The sequence below is a fragment of the Tachyglossus aculeatus genome, chromosome 7 (assembly GCF_015852505.1).
Source record: "Tachyglossus aculeatus isolate mTacAcu1 chromosome 7, mTacAcu1.pri, whole genome shotgun sequence".
Lineage (NCBI taxonomy): Eukaryota > Metazoa > Chordata > Mammalia > Monotremata > Tachyglossidae > Tachyglossus > Tachyglossus aculeatus.
In genome coordinates this window covers 43652897-43668524 of record NC_052072.1, presented here as the reverse complement: position 1 = coordinate 43668524, position 15628 = coordinate 43652897, and the positions used below count along the sequence as shown (strand labels likewise).

At 45.1% G+C, this 15628-nt stretch overlaps 1 protein-coding gene across 1 annotated transcript in view; it reads left to right on the top strand.

The window, feature by feature from the left end:
- Window positions 1–15628, top strand: part of LOC119930838 (LIM domain containing preferred translocation partner in lipoma) — a 728061-nt gene that overhangs the window by 34658 nt on the left and 677775 nt on the right. The window contains 1 exon segment of the mRNA XM_038749542.1: window positions 11728–11774. The gene's annotated coding sequence lies outside the window, so the exon portion shown is untranslated.

Genomic DNA, 15628 nt, shown 5'->3' with positions numbered 1-15628 from the left:
AGTAGCTGTGGGTTCTGAATCGTTGCAAGGGTTCCTAACTGACTTGTTCAACCTGCTACTTAGACTGTGAGCCCCATGTGGGGCAGGGACTGTGTTCAGCCTGATTAACTTGTGTCTAACCCAGCACTTAGAACTGTGCTTGACACATACTAAATGCTTAACAAATACCGTAATTATTCTTTTTGAGCAACCCCAGGAGACCTTTTCTCTGCCTTCCCTCCTTCTGCTTGTCACCAAGGTTCCCTGGGCAATGACAGCATCCTCCTTTCTGACTCTGCCGGAGAGAGAGTCAAGCTCAGCATGATAAACAATATCATAACAAATTGTTATGCTTTAAGGAGCATGTATCTGTAATACAGTAGGAGCTGTACATCACACCAAAACATTGGGCTTACGATCCTGACCAGACAGATGAAACCAAACATGGTTAAAGGATGGAAACACAGTCTGGGAAAGATGAATGACCATTTAAATTCCTGACCGAACATGGTCTAGAAGACCGGAGAATCAGACTATACCAACCCTGAGTTTACCCTGTGAGCCAGGCTAGTTTAATTCTTTTCTGTCTATGCTTGCCCCATGTTTTAATGGGATTGTCTCGGTTGTGGTCCGAAGTCCGTGTGAGTGCGCTGCTCTGAAAGAATGTACCACAAAGTCCGAACCTCTTGTGTTTTTTGCTTTTCTTCTGAGTCATGTTTATGGGAGCCAACCAGAGTCGTCAAAGGGAAAGTTTAAAGTGAGTCATTTCGGCCTAAATTCAGGCATGGAATTCTTTCAGCCTGCTGGCAGGGAGGTGAGGTCATGGTTTTCATGGAACAAATTCTAGACTTGGTCTTCACTGCTCCTGTTGTCTGTACTGTGCTCAAGCTAATTTTACCCACTGGAGCTGACGGGTGAACTGCGCTGCTCATGACTGTGGCTTCCTGCCGTACGATGGCCTGAGACTTCCTAAATTACATAGCCCACTGTGTCTGACATGGATCCACTCCAAATCCAGTGTCAGAGGTATTTGCTCATCAGCAGTGCTTAGTGTTCTCAGGCCCCGTGTGGCGAGGGCCACAAGGGTACCCTGCCACGAAGGGAAATCTATGTGTTCAGTGGGGTATGAGGATTATTGCTTGGGAATGACTATAACTGTCCTGGGACTGTATTTTGTAAGGATTGATAGCTGTTGAAGGCTTGGAAATCTGCAGTCATGGGTTTTAAGTAGAAGAAAGATATTATCCGATTGTTGTTGCTCTTTTGAAGAAGGAAAAACATAGAAAGAAATGGTCTCAGAGTCGGTCAATCAGTGGAATTGATTGAATACTTGTTGGGTGCAGAGTGCTGCACTAAATGTTTGGGAAAGTGCAATATAGTGGGTAGATGTACTTTCTCTGTAGGAACTCACAGTATAGTGTGTGTGTGTGTGTGGGGGGGGGGGGGTCCAAACATTAAAATATAGGTAGGAAAAGTGAAATAATGTTATGGTTAAGTATCATAGATATTAGGGGGTTTGGGCTTATGTACATAAGACATCAAAACAAGTAAACAGACATCAATACAAATAAATAGCATTATAGGTATACATATATGCATAAGTTTGTTGGGGCGGGGGGGGAGAGCAAAGGGAGCGAGGTGAAGTGACACTGAGGGGGGAGCTGAGGAGGAAAAGGGGGGTTTAGTCTGGGATAATAATTGTGGTATTTGTTAAGCACTTACTATGTGCTAGGCCCTGTTCTAAGCACTGGGGTAGATACAAGATAATTGGGTTGGACACTGTCCCTGTCCCACTCAGGTCTCACAGTCTTAATCCCCATTTTACAGATGAGGGAACTGAGGCCCAGTGAAGTGACTTGCCTAAGGTCACACAGCAGACAAATAACAGAGCTGGGACTCCCAGCCCTGTGCTCTTTCCACTAGTCCATGCTGCTTCTCTAAATGGTGCTTCTTTGGTTTGCATGGTCCAGTGATAAAATTCATGGTAGTCCAAGATGAAAGAAAATGTAACCAGGTGTATGTTCAGAGTTGAAGTGTTTATTCTGTCCCCAAGGTGCTGTATTATTTTCCCAGTCTCTAGGTTCTATTTTATATGGTGTTTTAGAGCCTGATGGAACATAAAGGTACTCTACATCATGAGTTGGCAACCTATTTGTGCAGAAAAGGTCATAGTTATGTGGTGCTGCTCATGGTACATAGTGATGCTGTCGTTGTCGCACTCCTTCTCAAAGCCACAGTCACTTCATGGCAAACGCTTCACGGTTAGTGCTGCTTGCTCTGGCATACCCCCATCCCCTGCCAGGAAGGTGGCGAGTAAGATGGGGAAAGGGCAACACATTGCACTGGCATCTCTGCCCACATCAACAGGTGATCCGTCTGGACCCAATCTGTCTCTAAATCAATCAATTGTATTTATTGAGCACTTTGTGCAGGGCATTCATTTATTCAGTCTTATTTATTGAGCACTTACTGTGTGCAGAGCACTGTACTAAGTGCTTGGGAAGTACAAGTTGGTGACATATAGAGATATGGTCCCTACCCAACAACGGGCTCACAGTCTAGACGGGGGAGACAGACAACAAAACAAAACATGTGGACAGGTGTCAAGTAGTCAGAATAAATAGAATTAAAGTTAAAAGCACATCATTAATAAAATAAATAGAATAGTAAATATGTGTACAAGTAAAATAGAGTAATAAATCTGTACAAACATACAGGTGCTGTGGGGAGGAGAGGGGGGTAGGGTGGGGGGGAATGGGGAGGAGGAGAGAAAAAAGGGGGCTCAGTAGGGCTTTGAAGGGAGGAAAAGAGCTAACTTGGCAGATATGTGGAGGAAGGGCATTCCAGGACAGGGGGAGGTCGTGGGCCGGGGGTTGACGGTGGGACAGGCAAGGACGAGGTACAGTGAGGAGGTTAGCAGCAGAGGAGTGGAGGGTGGGGGCTGGGCTGTAGAAGGAGAGAAGGGAGGTGAGGTAGGAGCGAGGCGAGGTGATGGAGAGCCTTGAAGCTGAGAGTGAGGAGCTTTTCCTTGATGTGTAGGTTAACAGACAACCACTGGAGATTTTTGAGGAGGGGAGTAACATGCCCAGAGCATTTCTGCACAAAGATGATCTGGGCAGCAGCGTGAAGTATAGACTGAAGTGGGGAGAGACAGGAGGATGGAAGATCAGAAAGGAGGCTGATGCAGTATCCAGTCGGGATAAAATGAGAGATTGAACCAACAAGGTAGCGGTTTGGATGGAGAGGAAAGGGCGGATCTTGGCGCTGTTGCGGAGGTGAGACCGGCAGGTTTTGGTGACGGATTGGATGTGAGGGGTGAATGAGAGAGCGGAGTCGAGGATGACACCAAGGTTGTGGGCTTGTGTGATAGGGCACTGTACTAAGCCCTTGGGAGAGTACAATATAACAGTTGGTAGACATGTTCCCTGCCCACAGTGATTTTATAATCTACAGGGGAGATAAACAATAATATAAATAAACTGATATAATAATAATATAATGATGGCATTTATTAAGCGCTTACTATGTGCAAAGCACTGTTCTAAGCGCTGGGGAGTTTACAAAGTGATCAGGTTGTCCCACGGGGGGCTCACAGTCTTAATCCTCATTTTACAGATGAGGTAACTGAAGCACAGAGAAGTTAAGTGACTCGCCCAAAGTCACACCGCTGACAATTGGCAGAGCTGGGATTTGAACCAGTGACCTGTAACTCCAAAGCCCATGCTCTTTCCACTGAGCCATGCTGCTTCTCATGTACATAAGTGTGGGGCTAAGGAAGAAGTGAATAAGAGGGTGCAAATCCAAGTGCAAGGGCAGCATAGAAGGGAGTGAGAGAATAGGAAATGAGGGCTTAAGCAGGGAAGGCCTCTTGGAGGAGATGTGCCTTCAAGGCTTTAAAGATGGGGAAGAGGAATTGTCTGTCAGATATGAAGAGGTAGGGTGTTCTGGGCCAGAAGCGGGATGTGGGCGAGAGGTTGGGACGAGATAGATGATATTGAGGTACGGTGAGTAGGTTGGTATTAAAGTAGTGAAGTGTGTGGTCTGAGATTTAGGAGGAAAGCAGTGAGGTGTGGGGGCTGGAAGGGGAAGTGGCACAGTAGGTGGGCACTAGGGCGAAGCAAAGTGGCCTAGTGGATACAGCATGGACCTGGGTGTCGGAGGATATGGGTTTTAATCTCAGCTATGACACACATTTGCTGTGTGACTCTGGGCAAGTCACTTCACTTCTCTGGGCCTCAGTTACCTCATTTTGTAAAATGGTGATTAACACTATGAGCCCCATTTGGGACAGGTCTGTGTCTGACCCAACTGCCTTTAATCTCCCTAGTGCTTGGCATATAATAATAATAATAATGATGGTATTTGTTAAGCGCTTACTATGTGCAAAAGCACTGTTCTAAGCGCTGGGGGGGGGGGGTACAAGGTGATCAGGTTGTCCCATGTGGGGCTCACAGCCTTAATCCCCATTTTACAGATGAAGGAACTGAGACACAGAGAAGTGAAGTGACTTGCCCAAGATCACACAGCTGACAATTGGCGGAGCTGGGATTTGAACCTATGACCTCTGACTCCAAAGTCTGTACTCTTTCCACTGAGCCACACTGCTTAACAAATACCACAGTTATCATTATTACTGGGGGGTGGCACTGCCTGGGACCTAAACTCATGCTGTCTCAAGGTAATTGGCCCCCTGGGTAAATTTTTAAAGTACCAAATCCCATCCCAATGCATCTTATAGGAGCATTTGAGGAGTCCTAACTCCCTTCTCCCCCACTGCTTGATGGCCCCAAAGAGTGAAACAATCATATCCCATGGGGGAGGAGATGTGAGAGGGGGTGTGTGTTTCCCTCTGCAGTTTTGCCCTGCAGTCATGTCTGGGAGCAGCTTGACTGCAGGGCCTTTCCCAGGCGGAGCCTGAGGGAGCCAGGAGGGTGAAAGGAAGTGGGAGTGCCCAGCTGGTCAGCCTAGGGGCAGTTTTGCCCTCATAACCTCCCACAGAGGGCTCCTTCTGCAGAAGCTGGGAGAAGCTCAGTAGTTCCTCTGATCTACTGAGAGAGCAGGAACCTGAGATCTTGGACAGTTGCTGCTGCCTATTGGCAGTTCTTTCAGCCAGTCAATCATATTTGAGTGCTTACTGTGTGTAGCGCACTGTACTAAGCACTTGGAAGAGTACAATATAAGACATATTCCCTGCCCACAAGGGGCATACAGTCTAACAGGCCCTCAGGGCAGGATTGGGGCTTATCAAGCACATTTGGCTCCAAGGACAGACGTGCGACTCATGAGCCATGGGCTTCCAACCCCTGCTCTGCATAATAACGTACGTGGATACTGTGCATATTTGCAGCATAGCAACAGATTCATAAACACAGAAAGAACATGAGTACATGTGCATCTGTCAACAGAGCGGTCAGACATCCCTATTGAAAGGGGTTAATGTTCCCCTTGGTGGAATGCTGTTGGAGAGCCCTTGCCTAAAATAGACATATCTCGTCCTAGCTATGTTTACTAAATTACAATCCAGTACACCGTATGTGGGATAAAGTGGTGATCCGAGTACGTGACAGTGGTGTTGGTATTGTCTTGGATTCTGTCCTCCTAAAATGGCCTGAATGTGGCACTCCCCTTAAATCCCAGGATAGATAAATGTTACAGTCACATAAGGGGTTGTGGTCTAGTGGATAATTGTAAGTGCAGGGGAGAGAGCTGTAATTTACAAGCAAAAACCAGTGAGTAAAGGAAGCAAGATTGATCTCTTTGTACACGAGAACAGAGCCTTTGCATGAAAAGTAATGGACCTTTACAGGAGAAGCCTCTGAATGCCCAGGATACTGGTTAATGACTTCCTAGAGGTGACTTGTGTAAATAGGGGTTTCCGTTGTGTTAATATTATTATGATTGTTTTGCATATGTCTAGTACATTGTGGATGCCCTTTCCATCTGGTGCTCTCAAGGCCTAAGAGGGTTAATGGGTTGCCCAGGGCAACTTTTTTTTTGTGGTATTTGTTAAGCACTTCCTGTGTGTCAGGCACTGTACTAAGCACTGGAGTAGATACGAACTAAACATGTTGAACACAGTCTGTCTCATGTGGGTCTCACAGTCTTAATCCCCGTTTTACAGATGAGGTAATTGAGGCACAGAGAAGGGAAGTGACTTACCCAAGGTCACACAGCGACAGGTGGAAGATCTGGGATTAGAATTCAGATCCTCCGTCTTTCAGGCCTGGGCTTTTTCCAATAAACCACGCTGCTTCTCAATTTGCCAGCTACTGAAGACAGATTGAGTCAGGGCAGGAGATTTGACTCTGTGTTTTGCAGTTTGCCTTGCAGTGAGGAAACTGAGGTAGGGAGTAGTGAAACAACTTGACAAAGGGCACCGTGCATGACATTGGTAAAACTGGTCCTTGGAATGTAGATCCTTGGAGAGCAGTCCTATTTGATTGCTCAGATTGTCCTTTAGGGTCTTCTGCTTGAATACGTGTGGCTTTTGTAATTCTTCTAAACTGGAGGAAGATAATGCAGAGCTATAGGAAGGAGCTGGAGTGAGATGACTCACAAGCAGGATGGGGAGAAGGAATGCACAATAGATAGTAGGCAATTGCCTCAGTTTCCTCATTTGTAAAATGGGGATTGAATATCTGTTCACCCACCCTCTTAGATGGTGAGCCCCGCATGGGACAGGGATTGTGTCCAACATGATTAACTTGTATCTGCCCCAGTCCTTGGATCATTGTAAGTGCCAGTATCATTATTGTCATTAGCTGATTAACTTGCATCCACCCTGGCACTTAGAACAGTGCTTAACAAATACCATAATAACCATAATAATAATTAGCTGAGGACTACTTGGCAGCAATAGGGATAGGCCAAGCTACTGTGCAACTGTCAATGATGGGCTGGCACAACTCGAGCAAACACATTTTGAATGAAAGCTGCAGCAAGGGCCTGAGCATAAAAAAGGACTTGGATTCTAATCCCAGCTCTGCCATTTGTCTGCTGTGGGACCTTGGGGAAGTTACTTAACTCCTCTGTGACTGTTACCTCATGTAACATGGAGATTAAAACTGAGCCCCATTTGGGACATGGACTGTGTCCGACCTGATTATCTTTTATTTACCCCAATGCTTAGTACAGTCCCTAGCACATAGTGCTTAACAAATACCATTAACAAAACAGCAGCTGTATTTACAAAGCACTGGTCAGAACATGTGTGAACAGTGCAGAAAGACTACTTGTCACACATCTGTTTTTTAGCTACACCTATACACCTGCCCAAGAATGACAAACCCTGAAATCACATTATTTTTGAACCAAAAGAGGATACAGATGTGTATATTCAATGTGCATATAGAGGCAGTGTAGATATGTAGTAATAATCACTTAATGGTATTTTTAGTGCTTGTTTTGTGCAGAGCACTGCACTAAGAACTCAGGAAAGTACAAAAGAGTTGGTAGAAGTGATCCCTTCCCACAAGGAGCTTCCAGTCTACAAGGGAAAGATATTAAGGTGGATTTAGGGCTAAGGGAAATAGAATATAAGAATCTTTACATTACTAGTGAGGGGCTTGGGTGAGTGTCAAACTGCTAAAGGAGTATAGTCAAGTTCATAGTCAACAGAGGGGAGGATGAATAGGGGAAATAAAAGGTTTAGTTTGGGAAGGCCTTTTGGAGGAAATGTGATTTTTAAGAAGGTTTTGTAAATAGTGATGGACTGTTCATAAGTACTAGGGTCTCTGGCTATTAAATTGCTATTACTTGGGTATTGGGAACTCATTGGGGAAGAATTCTTGGAGGAAATAGGCTTTTAGGAGGACTTAGAAGACAAGCAAGCTAAGATAAAGCCAATTTTGGTAGCAAGGGTGTTTCAGTCAAAAGTGTGAGCACTGAGCGCAAGATGCAGTGAGAAATGGATCTTGGGAAGAGTGAAACATACTAGCTGCAGGTATCTGGTGAAGTTTCTGCTCGTAGACAATGATGATTGTGGTATTAAGTACTTACTATGTGCCTGGCACTGTACTAAGTGCTTATAGATACAAGATAATCAGGTCGGACAGAGTCCCTGTCCCACATGGACCTCACAGTCTAAGTAGGAGGGGAAAATTGCTATCATATCTCCATTTTACAGATGAGAAACTGGAATACAGAGGAAGTGAAGTGACTTACTCAAGGTCACACAGTAGACAAATGGCAGAGCCAGAAATAAATTCCAGATCTTCCGACTAGCAGGCCACGCCTTAGAGGGAGATGGTCAGACCTCATCACTTACACTCCCTCACCATCTCTATCTCCCCTGCATCACTCATGAACACCAGTGGGGAATAGGGAGATAAGACTGACATATTACATGTGTCAGGAGACAGAAAACTGGAAGACCAATTAATTGATTTGTGGGTGGGTTTCCGATCTTATGGATGACACCCAGATCTACATCTCTGCCCCTGCTCTCTCCCCCTCCCTCCAGGCTCGCATCTCCTCCTGCCTTCAGGACATCTCCATCTGGATGTCCGCCCGCCACCTAAAGCTCAACATGTCGAAGACTGAGCTCCTTGTCTTCCCTCCCAAACCTTGTCCTCTCCCTGACTTTCCCATCTCTGTTGACGGCACTACCATCCTTCCCGTCTCACAAGCCCGCAACCTTGGTGTCATCCTCGACTCCGCTCTCTCATTCACCCCTCACATCCAAGCCGTCACCAAAACCTGCCGGTCTCAGCTCCACAACATTGCCAAGATCCGCCCTTTCCTCTCCATCCAAACCGCTACCCTGCTCATTCAAGCTCTCATCCTATCCCGTCTGGACTACTGCACCAGCCTTCTCTCTGATCTCCCATCCTCGTGTCTCTCTCCACTTCAATCCATACTTCATGCTGCTGCCCGGATTATCTTTGTCCAGAAACGCTCTGGACATATTACTCCCCTCCTCAAAAACCTCCAATGGCTACCGATCAATCTACGCATCAGGCAGAAACTCCTCACCCTGGGCTTCAAGGCTCTCCCTCACCTCGCCCCCTCCTACCTCACCTCCCTTCTCTCCTTCTACTGCCCAGCCCGCACCCTCCGCTCCTCCACCACTAATCTCCTCACTGTACCTCGCTCTCGCCTGTCCCGCCATCGACCCCTGGCCCACGTCATCCCCCGGGCCTGGAATGCCCTCCCTCTGCCCATCCGCCAAGCTAGCTCTCTTCCTCCCTTCAAGGCCCTGCTGAGAGCTCACCTCCTCCAGGAGGCCTTCCCAGACTGAGCCCCTTCTTTCCTCTCCCCCTCGTCCCCCTCTCCATCCCCCCGTCTTACCTCCTTCCCTTCCCCACAGCACCTGTATATATGTATATATGGTTGTACATATTTATTTATTTATTTATTTATTTATTTATTTATTTTACTTGTACATTTCTATCCTACTTATTTTGTTGGTATGTTTGGTTCTGTACTCTGTCTCCCCCTTTTAGACTGTGAGCCCACTGTTGGGTAGGGACTGTCTCTATGTGATGCCAATTTGTACTTCCCAAGCGCTTAGTACAGTGCTGTGCACATAGTAAGCGCTCAATAAATATGATTGATTGATTGATTATGGTTTAGAAAAGACAATTATTATTGTAGAAGGTGGGATAACTTTGTAAAATATCCTTTGTTAAATACACTAGAGGGGAAAAAATCCACACTAACCTATAGGTTTTAAATAGTGGCTAGAGAAACCTAACTGATGGTAAGAGAAGCAGCATGAACTGGGACTCAGAATTAATCAGGCAGCGTGTCTGAGTGCTTACTGTCTATAACACTGTACTAAGCATTTGGCAGGCATGATACCTGCCCTCTAGGTGCTAACAATTTAGTGAGGAGGTCCAGGAGACCTGGGTATTAATTCTAGCTCTGCCACTTTCCTGTCATGGGCCAATTGCTTAACTTCTCTGTGTATCTGTTTCTTCATCTGTGAAAAGGGGATTCAATACCCATTTGCCTTCCAACTTAGCCTGTGAGCCCTCTATGGGATAGGGATTGTGTATGTTCTGACTATATAGTGTCTATACAATCAGAACATACAGATATGTGGAGCAGCGTGGCTCAGTGGAAAGAGCATGGGCTTTGGAGTTAGAGGTGATGGGTTCAAATCCCGGCTCCACCATTTGCCAGCTGTGTGACTTTGGGCAAGTCACTTAACTTCTCTGGGCCTCAGTTACCTCATCTGTAAAATGGGGATTAAGACTGTGAGCCCACCATGGGACAACCTGATCACCTTGTAACCTCGCCAGCACTTAGAACTGTGCTTTGCACATAGTAAGTGCTTAATAAAATGCCATTATTATTATCCACATTTAAAACCGTGCTTGGCATCTAGTAAGCACTTAACCACAGACCCTGTCCAAGTTGTGGCTTATTTATTGTCATATTTATTGAGCGCTTATTGTGTACAGAGTACTATACTAAGTGCTCGGGGGTTGTTCTGGTGGTTTTGACACCTGTCTACATGTTTTGTCTGTCTCTCCCTTCTAGACTGGGAGCCCGTTGTTGGGTAGGGACCATCTCTATATGTTGCCGACTTGTACTTCCCAAGCGCTTAGTACAGTGCTGTGCACACAGTAACCGCTCAATAAATACGATTGAATGAATGAGAGTACCATACAACAATAAACAAAAACATTTCCTGCCCACAATGATCTAGAGGGCTCATGGTCATTTTACAAGTGAGGAAAGAGAGGCCCAGAGAAGTGGTGTTTTTGCTGAGGTTACACTGCAGGCAAGTGGCAGAGATGGGATCAGAGCCCTGATCTCCTGACCGACAAGCCTGTGTTCTTTCTGCTAGGTCACGGTGACCTTTGGGCAGAAACAGGGAGCCCCATTGGTGGACTATACTGTCCCTAAAACACTAGTTAGGACACATCGCATATAAGTTTTGCCCAGGAAAATCACTGTTGCAGGATGATCTAGTGAAATGTTGTGCACGGATTCTCTGAGTTCAGCTAATTCAATCAATCAGTGGTATTTAATTAAGCACTTACTGTGTGCAGAACACTGTGCTAAGCATTTGGGAGAGTACAGTGCAGTCGAGTTGGTAGATATGTTTCCTGTCCACAAGAAGTGGTTGCCTGTCAACCTTCATATCAAGCTAAAACTCCTCACTGTTGGCTTCAAAGCTCTCCATCACCTTGCCCCTTCTTACCTCACCTCCCTTCTCTCCTTCTACATCCCAGCCTGCACACTTTACTTCTCTGGTGCTAACTTTCTCACTGTGCCTTGTTCTCGCCTGTCCCGCAGTCGACACCGGGCCCATGTCCTACCTGGCCTGAAATGCCTGGCCTGAAATGCCCTCCCTCCTCAAATTGGTCAGTCACACATCACCCCTTCAAAGCCCTACTGAAGGCTCACCTCCTCCAGGAGGTCTTCCCAGACTAAGCCCCCCTTTTCCTCTGCTCCCCTCCCCTCCCCATCATCCCAACTTGCTCCTTTTGCTCTATGCTCCCCCCCAGTGCTTGTGTATATACATATATAAAATTCTATTTATACTAATGATGTGTGTGTATATATATATATATATAAAATTCTATTTCTTTATATTGATGCCTGTTTACTTGTTTTGATGCCTGTCTCCCCCCTTCTAGACTGTGAGCCCATTGTGGGCAGGGATTGTTTCTGTTGCTGAATTGTACTTTCCAAGTGCTCTGCACACAGTAAGTGCTCAATAAATGGTTGAATGAATGAATAAATATTCATAGGGAAGGCCCTCAGTGTTGACTTTTTCTATTTCTTTTTCAACAGGGACTGAAGAAAAGCCTGAAGTTGTGCATAAGATTTATTGATCTGGGGTAGGTGTGAGAGCTGAACACCTCACTGTGCCTTTGGTTTCTTCTTGCCCTAGAGAAACTATCAGTGAGAACCTTGGTATGTAAATTGCAGTTTCTATCCTCTACTTCCCAATTTTTTTTTCTTTCATTAATCCTTGTTGTACATATGTAAGGTTCAGCATTCAGGAGTGCTGGGGCCCGAGGTCCAGAGGTCACCACTGGAAGTGAGGGGAGGTTCCTCTTGAAGCACTATAGGGTGTCTTTATTGGACAGTGGGCCAATTCAGGGCAGCCCAGGAAGCCCATCTTTGGGAACTGGAAAGTGCCTGACAATGTTAGCATTTCCCATAGCTGAGGATTCTGAGTGGTGAGGGGGAAATAGAGTTCTATAGGGGACACAGCAGTCCCATAAGTTCTGATGCTCTGGCCTTTAGCCGAATGAGCTGGGCTTGTCACGTTTTCTTATCGATCCCCAAGATTGAACCGTAAGTGTTTCATTCATTCGGTCGTATTTATTGAGCACTTACTGTGTGCAGAGCACTGTTTCGAGGCTCCCCTCCAGGGGCTTGGGACACCTGAGGTTTAGCATTTCTTAGCAGCCGGCTGGGTTAGCTTCTGGTCCAGTGGCATCCCAGCTACCATGCTGCAGGCTTATTGGGACTTGGTTGGCATGGCCTGGGGCCTAGACCAGGTCAGGCCTGGGCAGAGTCCTGGATTTCTGACTAGCCAGGGTTCTAGTGAGATGGGAGAGGCACCATATCATACAAAAGTACAGTTGTGTTTCTATCCCCCTATGGATCTTGAGCTCATTATGGGCAGGGAACATGTTTACCAACTGTTTCATTTTACTCTCCCAAGCCCTTAGTAGAGTGCTGGGCACACAGAACCTGCTCAATAAATACCTTTGATTGATAAGGACTATGGACAAACTAGAGGGATCCAGAGAAAAGTGATTAAAGCCTTTGAAAACAGACCTGATGAGGAAAGGTTAAAAGATTTGGTGGTGTGTAACCTAGAGAAGAAACGATCAAAGGAACACTTAACATGAATTGTTTCAGGTGAATGGTGACCAGGTACCTCCATGTCCATTAAGGGCCAATCAAGAGGTAATGAGTTTAAATTAAAACAGAAGAGATAGTGATCTGAAATGAGGAAGAATTTCCTGACGGGGTGATATAATCCTGGAATATGGAGGTTGTGGGGCATGCTTTCTTAAATGTCTTTAAGTGAACACACACACCTCTCTGTCCTGGAGTCTGGGGCTAGGTGATTTCTTAAAGTCACCTCTCTGATTCTTCGAAACAAAATGATGTGATTGTTCAGTGAGCTGCACACCCCATATTTGGGTGGAAAACCTGATCTCAAATGAGTGGTAAACTACTGGCAGAGAAAATGAAAACGCTTATAATTCTTTCCCTTCCATGCAACTCATAGGGCTTTGCTTACACCCTGGACTCAACTATTCCTATAAACTCAAGGCCATCAGACCATGAAATGCTTGGCAGACTCCTTGAGAAAATGATCTTCTCTCACTGCTCAAATCCAAAGAGTTCTTAAAGCCTCTTGATTGGACAGCATATATATATATATATATATATATATATATATATATATATATATATATATATATAGCTGAAAGCCTCCTGTTAACCTATGTGGCTGAACTGGAAACGATTGAATGAAATAACTTTTAGTGGGTCTCGGCTTCTTTTGCTTAACCTGCCTACCTTTGAGAGAGTTCTTGCTTTGGTCTTTTTCATGGTGCAGGACATTTCCCTACCAATTTTTTTTTTCCCCTGCTCCTGCCGAACCCCAGCCAAACTTGACATGTTAGCCGCAGTTTGTCCTCCTGTAGAGAGACAGCCCAGTCTATCAACCCCGGCCCTACATTCCCGTCTTGACTGGAGAGCAGGTCGTATTTGCTACCCTGAATGGCATCTATCTCATTATGGATGGAAAGAACCTATTTTATTAATGCCCCTTAATATTGACAACTGTTACAAGCCTGGATTGTCAGCCTTGCTGCTTGGATTGCATTTTAGTTCACATGAGCTGGAAGGGCCCCTGCAGTAAACTTCAGGAACTTTGTCACAAGTTAATCGGTAACTTCCTTACTGGAAGATCGTAGTGAGTGTGGACTACAATGAACTGGAAGTCAGAATTGGGGGAGGGAGGGGCCCTCCTGAGGTGCCCTGGACTCCCTTCTCCTGACATTCCCCTGGGTCAGGTTAATGATATGCCCCCTGTATTTTCCAGCTTTGCCATTACATAAATGGGAGGCATAAAAGTGCAGTACACGGCAGTCTCTAGCTGAAGACGCTTATTGTGGTTGGTCTTGTAGTATTGATTAAATGCCCAGTTAGTGTGGTACACTGTACAGTATAAAAAAAAAGTGACATACGGTACAAAGAACTGTTATGTTCACTTCCCACAAAAAGCTTATACTCAAATGGGGGAGATTTAAAGACTTTTGTCTTAATTCCAGGGGTGAAGAAAATATCTTGTATTTTGTTTACTCAGCTGAATTTGCTGGAAGTCTTCATCTACTGAATGTTTCAGGGTTTTATCTCCATTTTTGTTAAAAATAAAAATGAGTTACACTGCAGATTGCACCATGACTTTCCTTGGTGAATGAAGTCACAAGGAATTAGAGCCAAACTTGTACTGTAGTGAAATCATTCTATGCTTTTTAGCTTACCACATTTTTTTTTTTTTTTTAAAGAAATGCCTCTTGGGCATATAAATAGATTTTTTTCTAAATGGAAATTATAACAATATAGTTTCTGTTCCTTATTTTAAATTGGAAAAATGGAATGACTAGAAGTGCAAAATATGCATTTTAACACGTGATATGGGCTATAAACACCAAGTTGCCTCTTCCATTATATTATGAGAAGCAGTGTGACTTAGTGGAAAAAGCCCATGCCTGGGAGTCAGAGTATATGGATTCTAATCCTCGCTCTGCCACACATCTGCTTTGTGACCTTGGTCAAGTCACTTAACTTCTCTGTTCCCAGTACCTCATCTGTAAAATGGGGATCAAGGCTATGAGGCTATGAGCCCCATTTGGGACAGGGACTGTATCCAACCTGATTATCTTGTATCTACCCCAGTGCTTAGAACAGTACTTGGCACATAGTAAGTGCTTAACAAATACCACTATTATTATTTTCACTGATTGGGAATAAATGCTTACTGTTAGCACCATATGGAACAGGGAATATGTCTGACCTGATTAACTTGTGTGTACCCCAGCCCTTAGAACAGTGCTGGACACATAGAGGTTAAAAAAATACTGTAAAAAAGGAACATTTTAATAAATACTGTGTGATAGTGATGAAGACAATGCTCTGCTTAAATAGGATTTTTTCAGGGGCTTTTTGGATCCTAAAACTTAAAAATATTCAAGCAGCTGAAGTCTGACCAGAATACTGAAAAATGGGCCGTAACAGCATTAAAATGTATGGTTGGAATGTGAGAGAAACTGTCCCACAGAAAGGGCAGCCGTGATCTTTCCTGTTTCTCACTGTAGAACTGGGACAGAGGAAATGTCAAGTGAAAGTAGCTGGGCAGATGTGAACAGGGTGGCTTTCTGTCTTTCCAACCTCAGAGCTTGGGCCTTCTCAGGCTGTGGGTAAACTGGTTTGGGCTGTAACACACTAGAGGCAATTGGTCTGGAGTGGCCCCTGGAAGCCTAGGCTTGTAAGACTCTCAGGGCTCTGGGTTGGTTCTGGAATGTCCATGGGAGTGATTTCTATGCTCGAGGATCATCAGTCAATCAGTGGTTATTTATTGAATGCTTAGTGTATGCAGAATACTGTCTAAGTGCTTGGGTAAGTACAACAGAGTTGGTAGACACTATTCCTGCAATCAAGG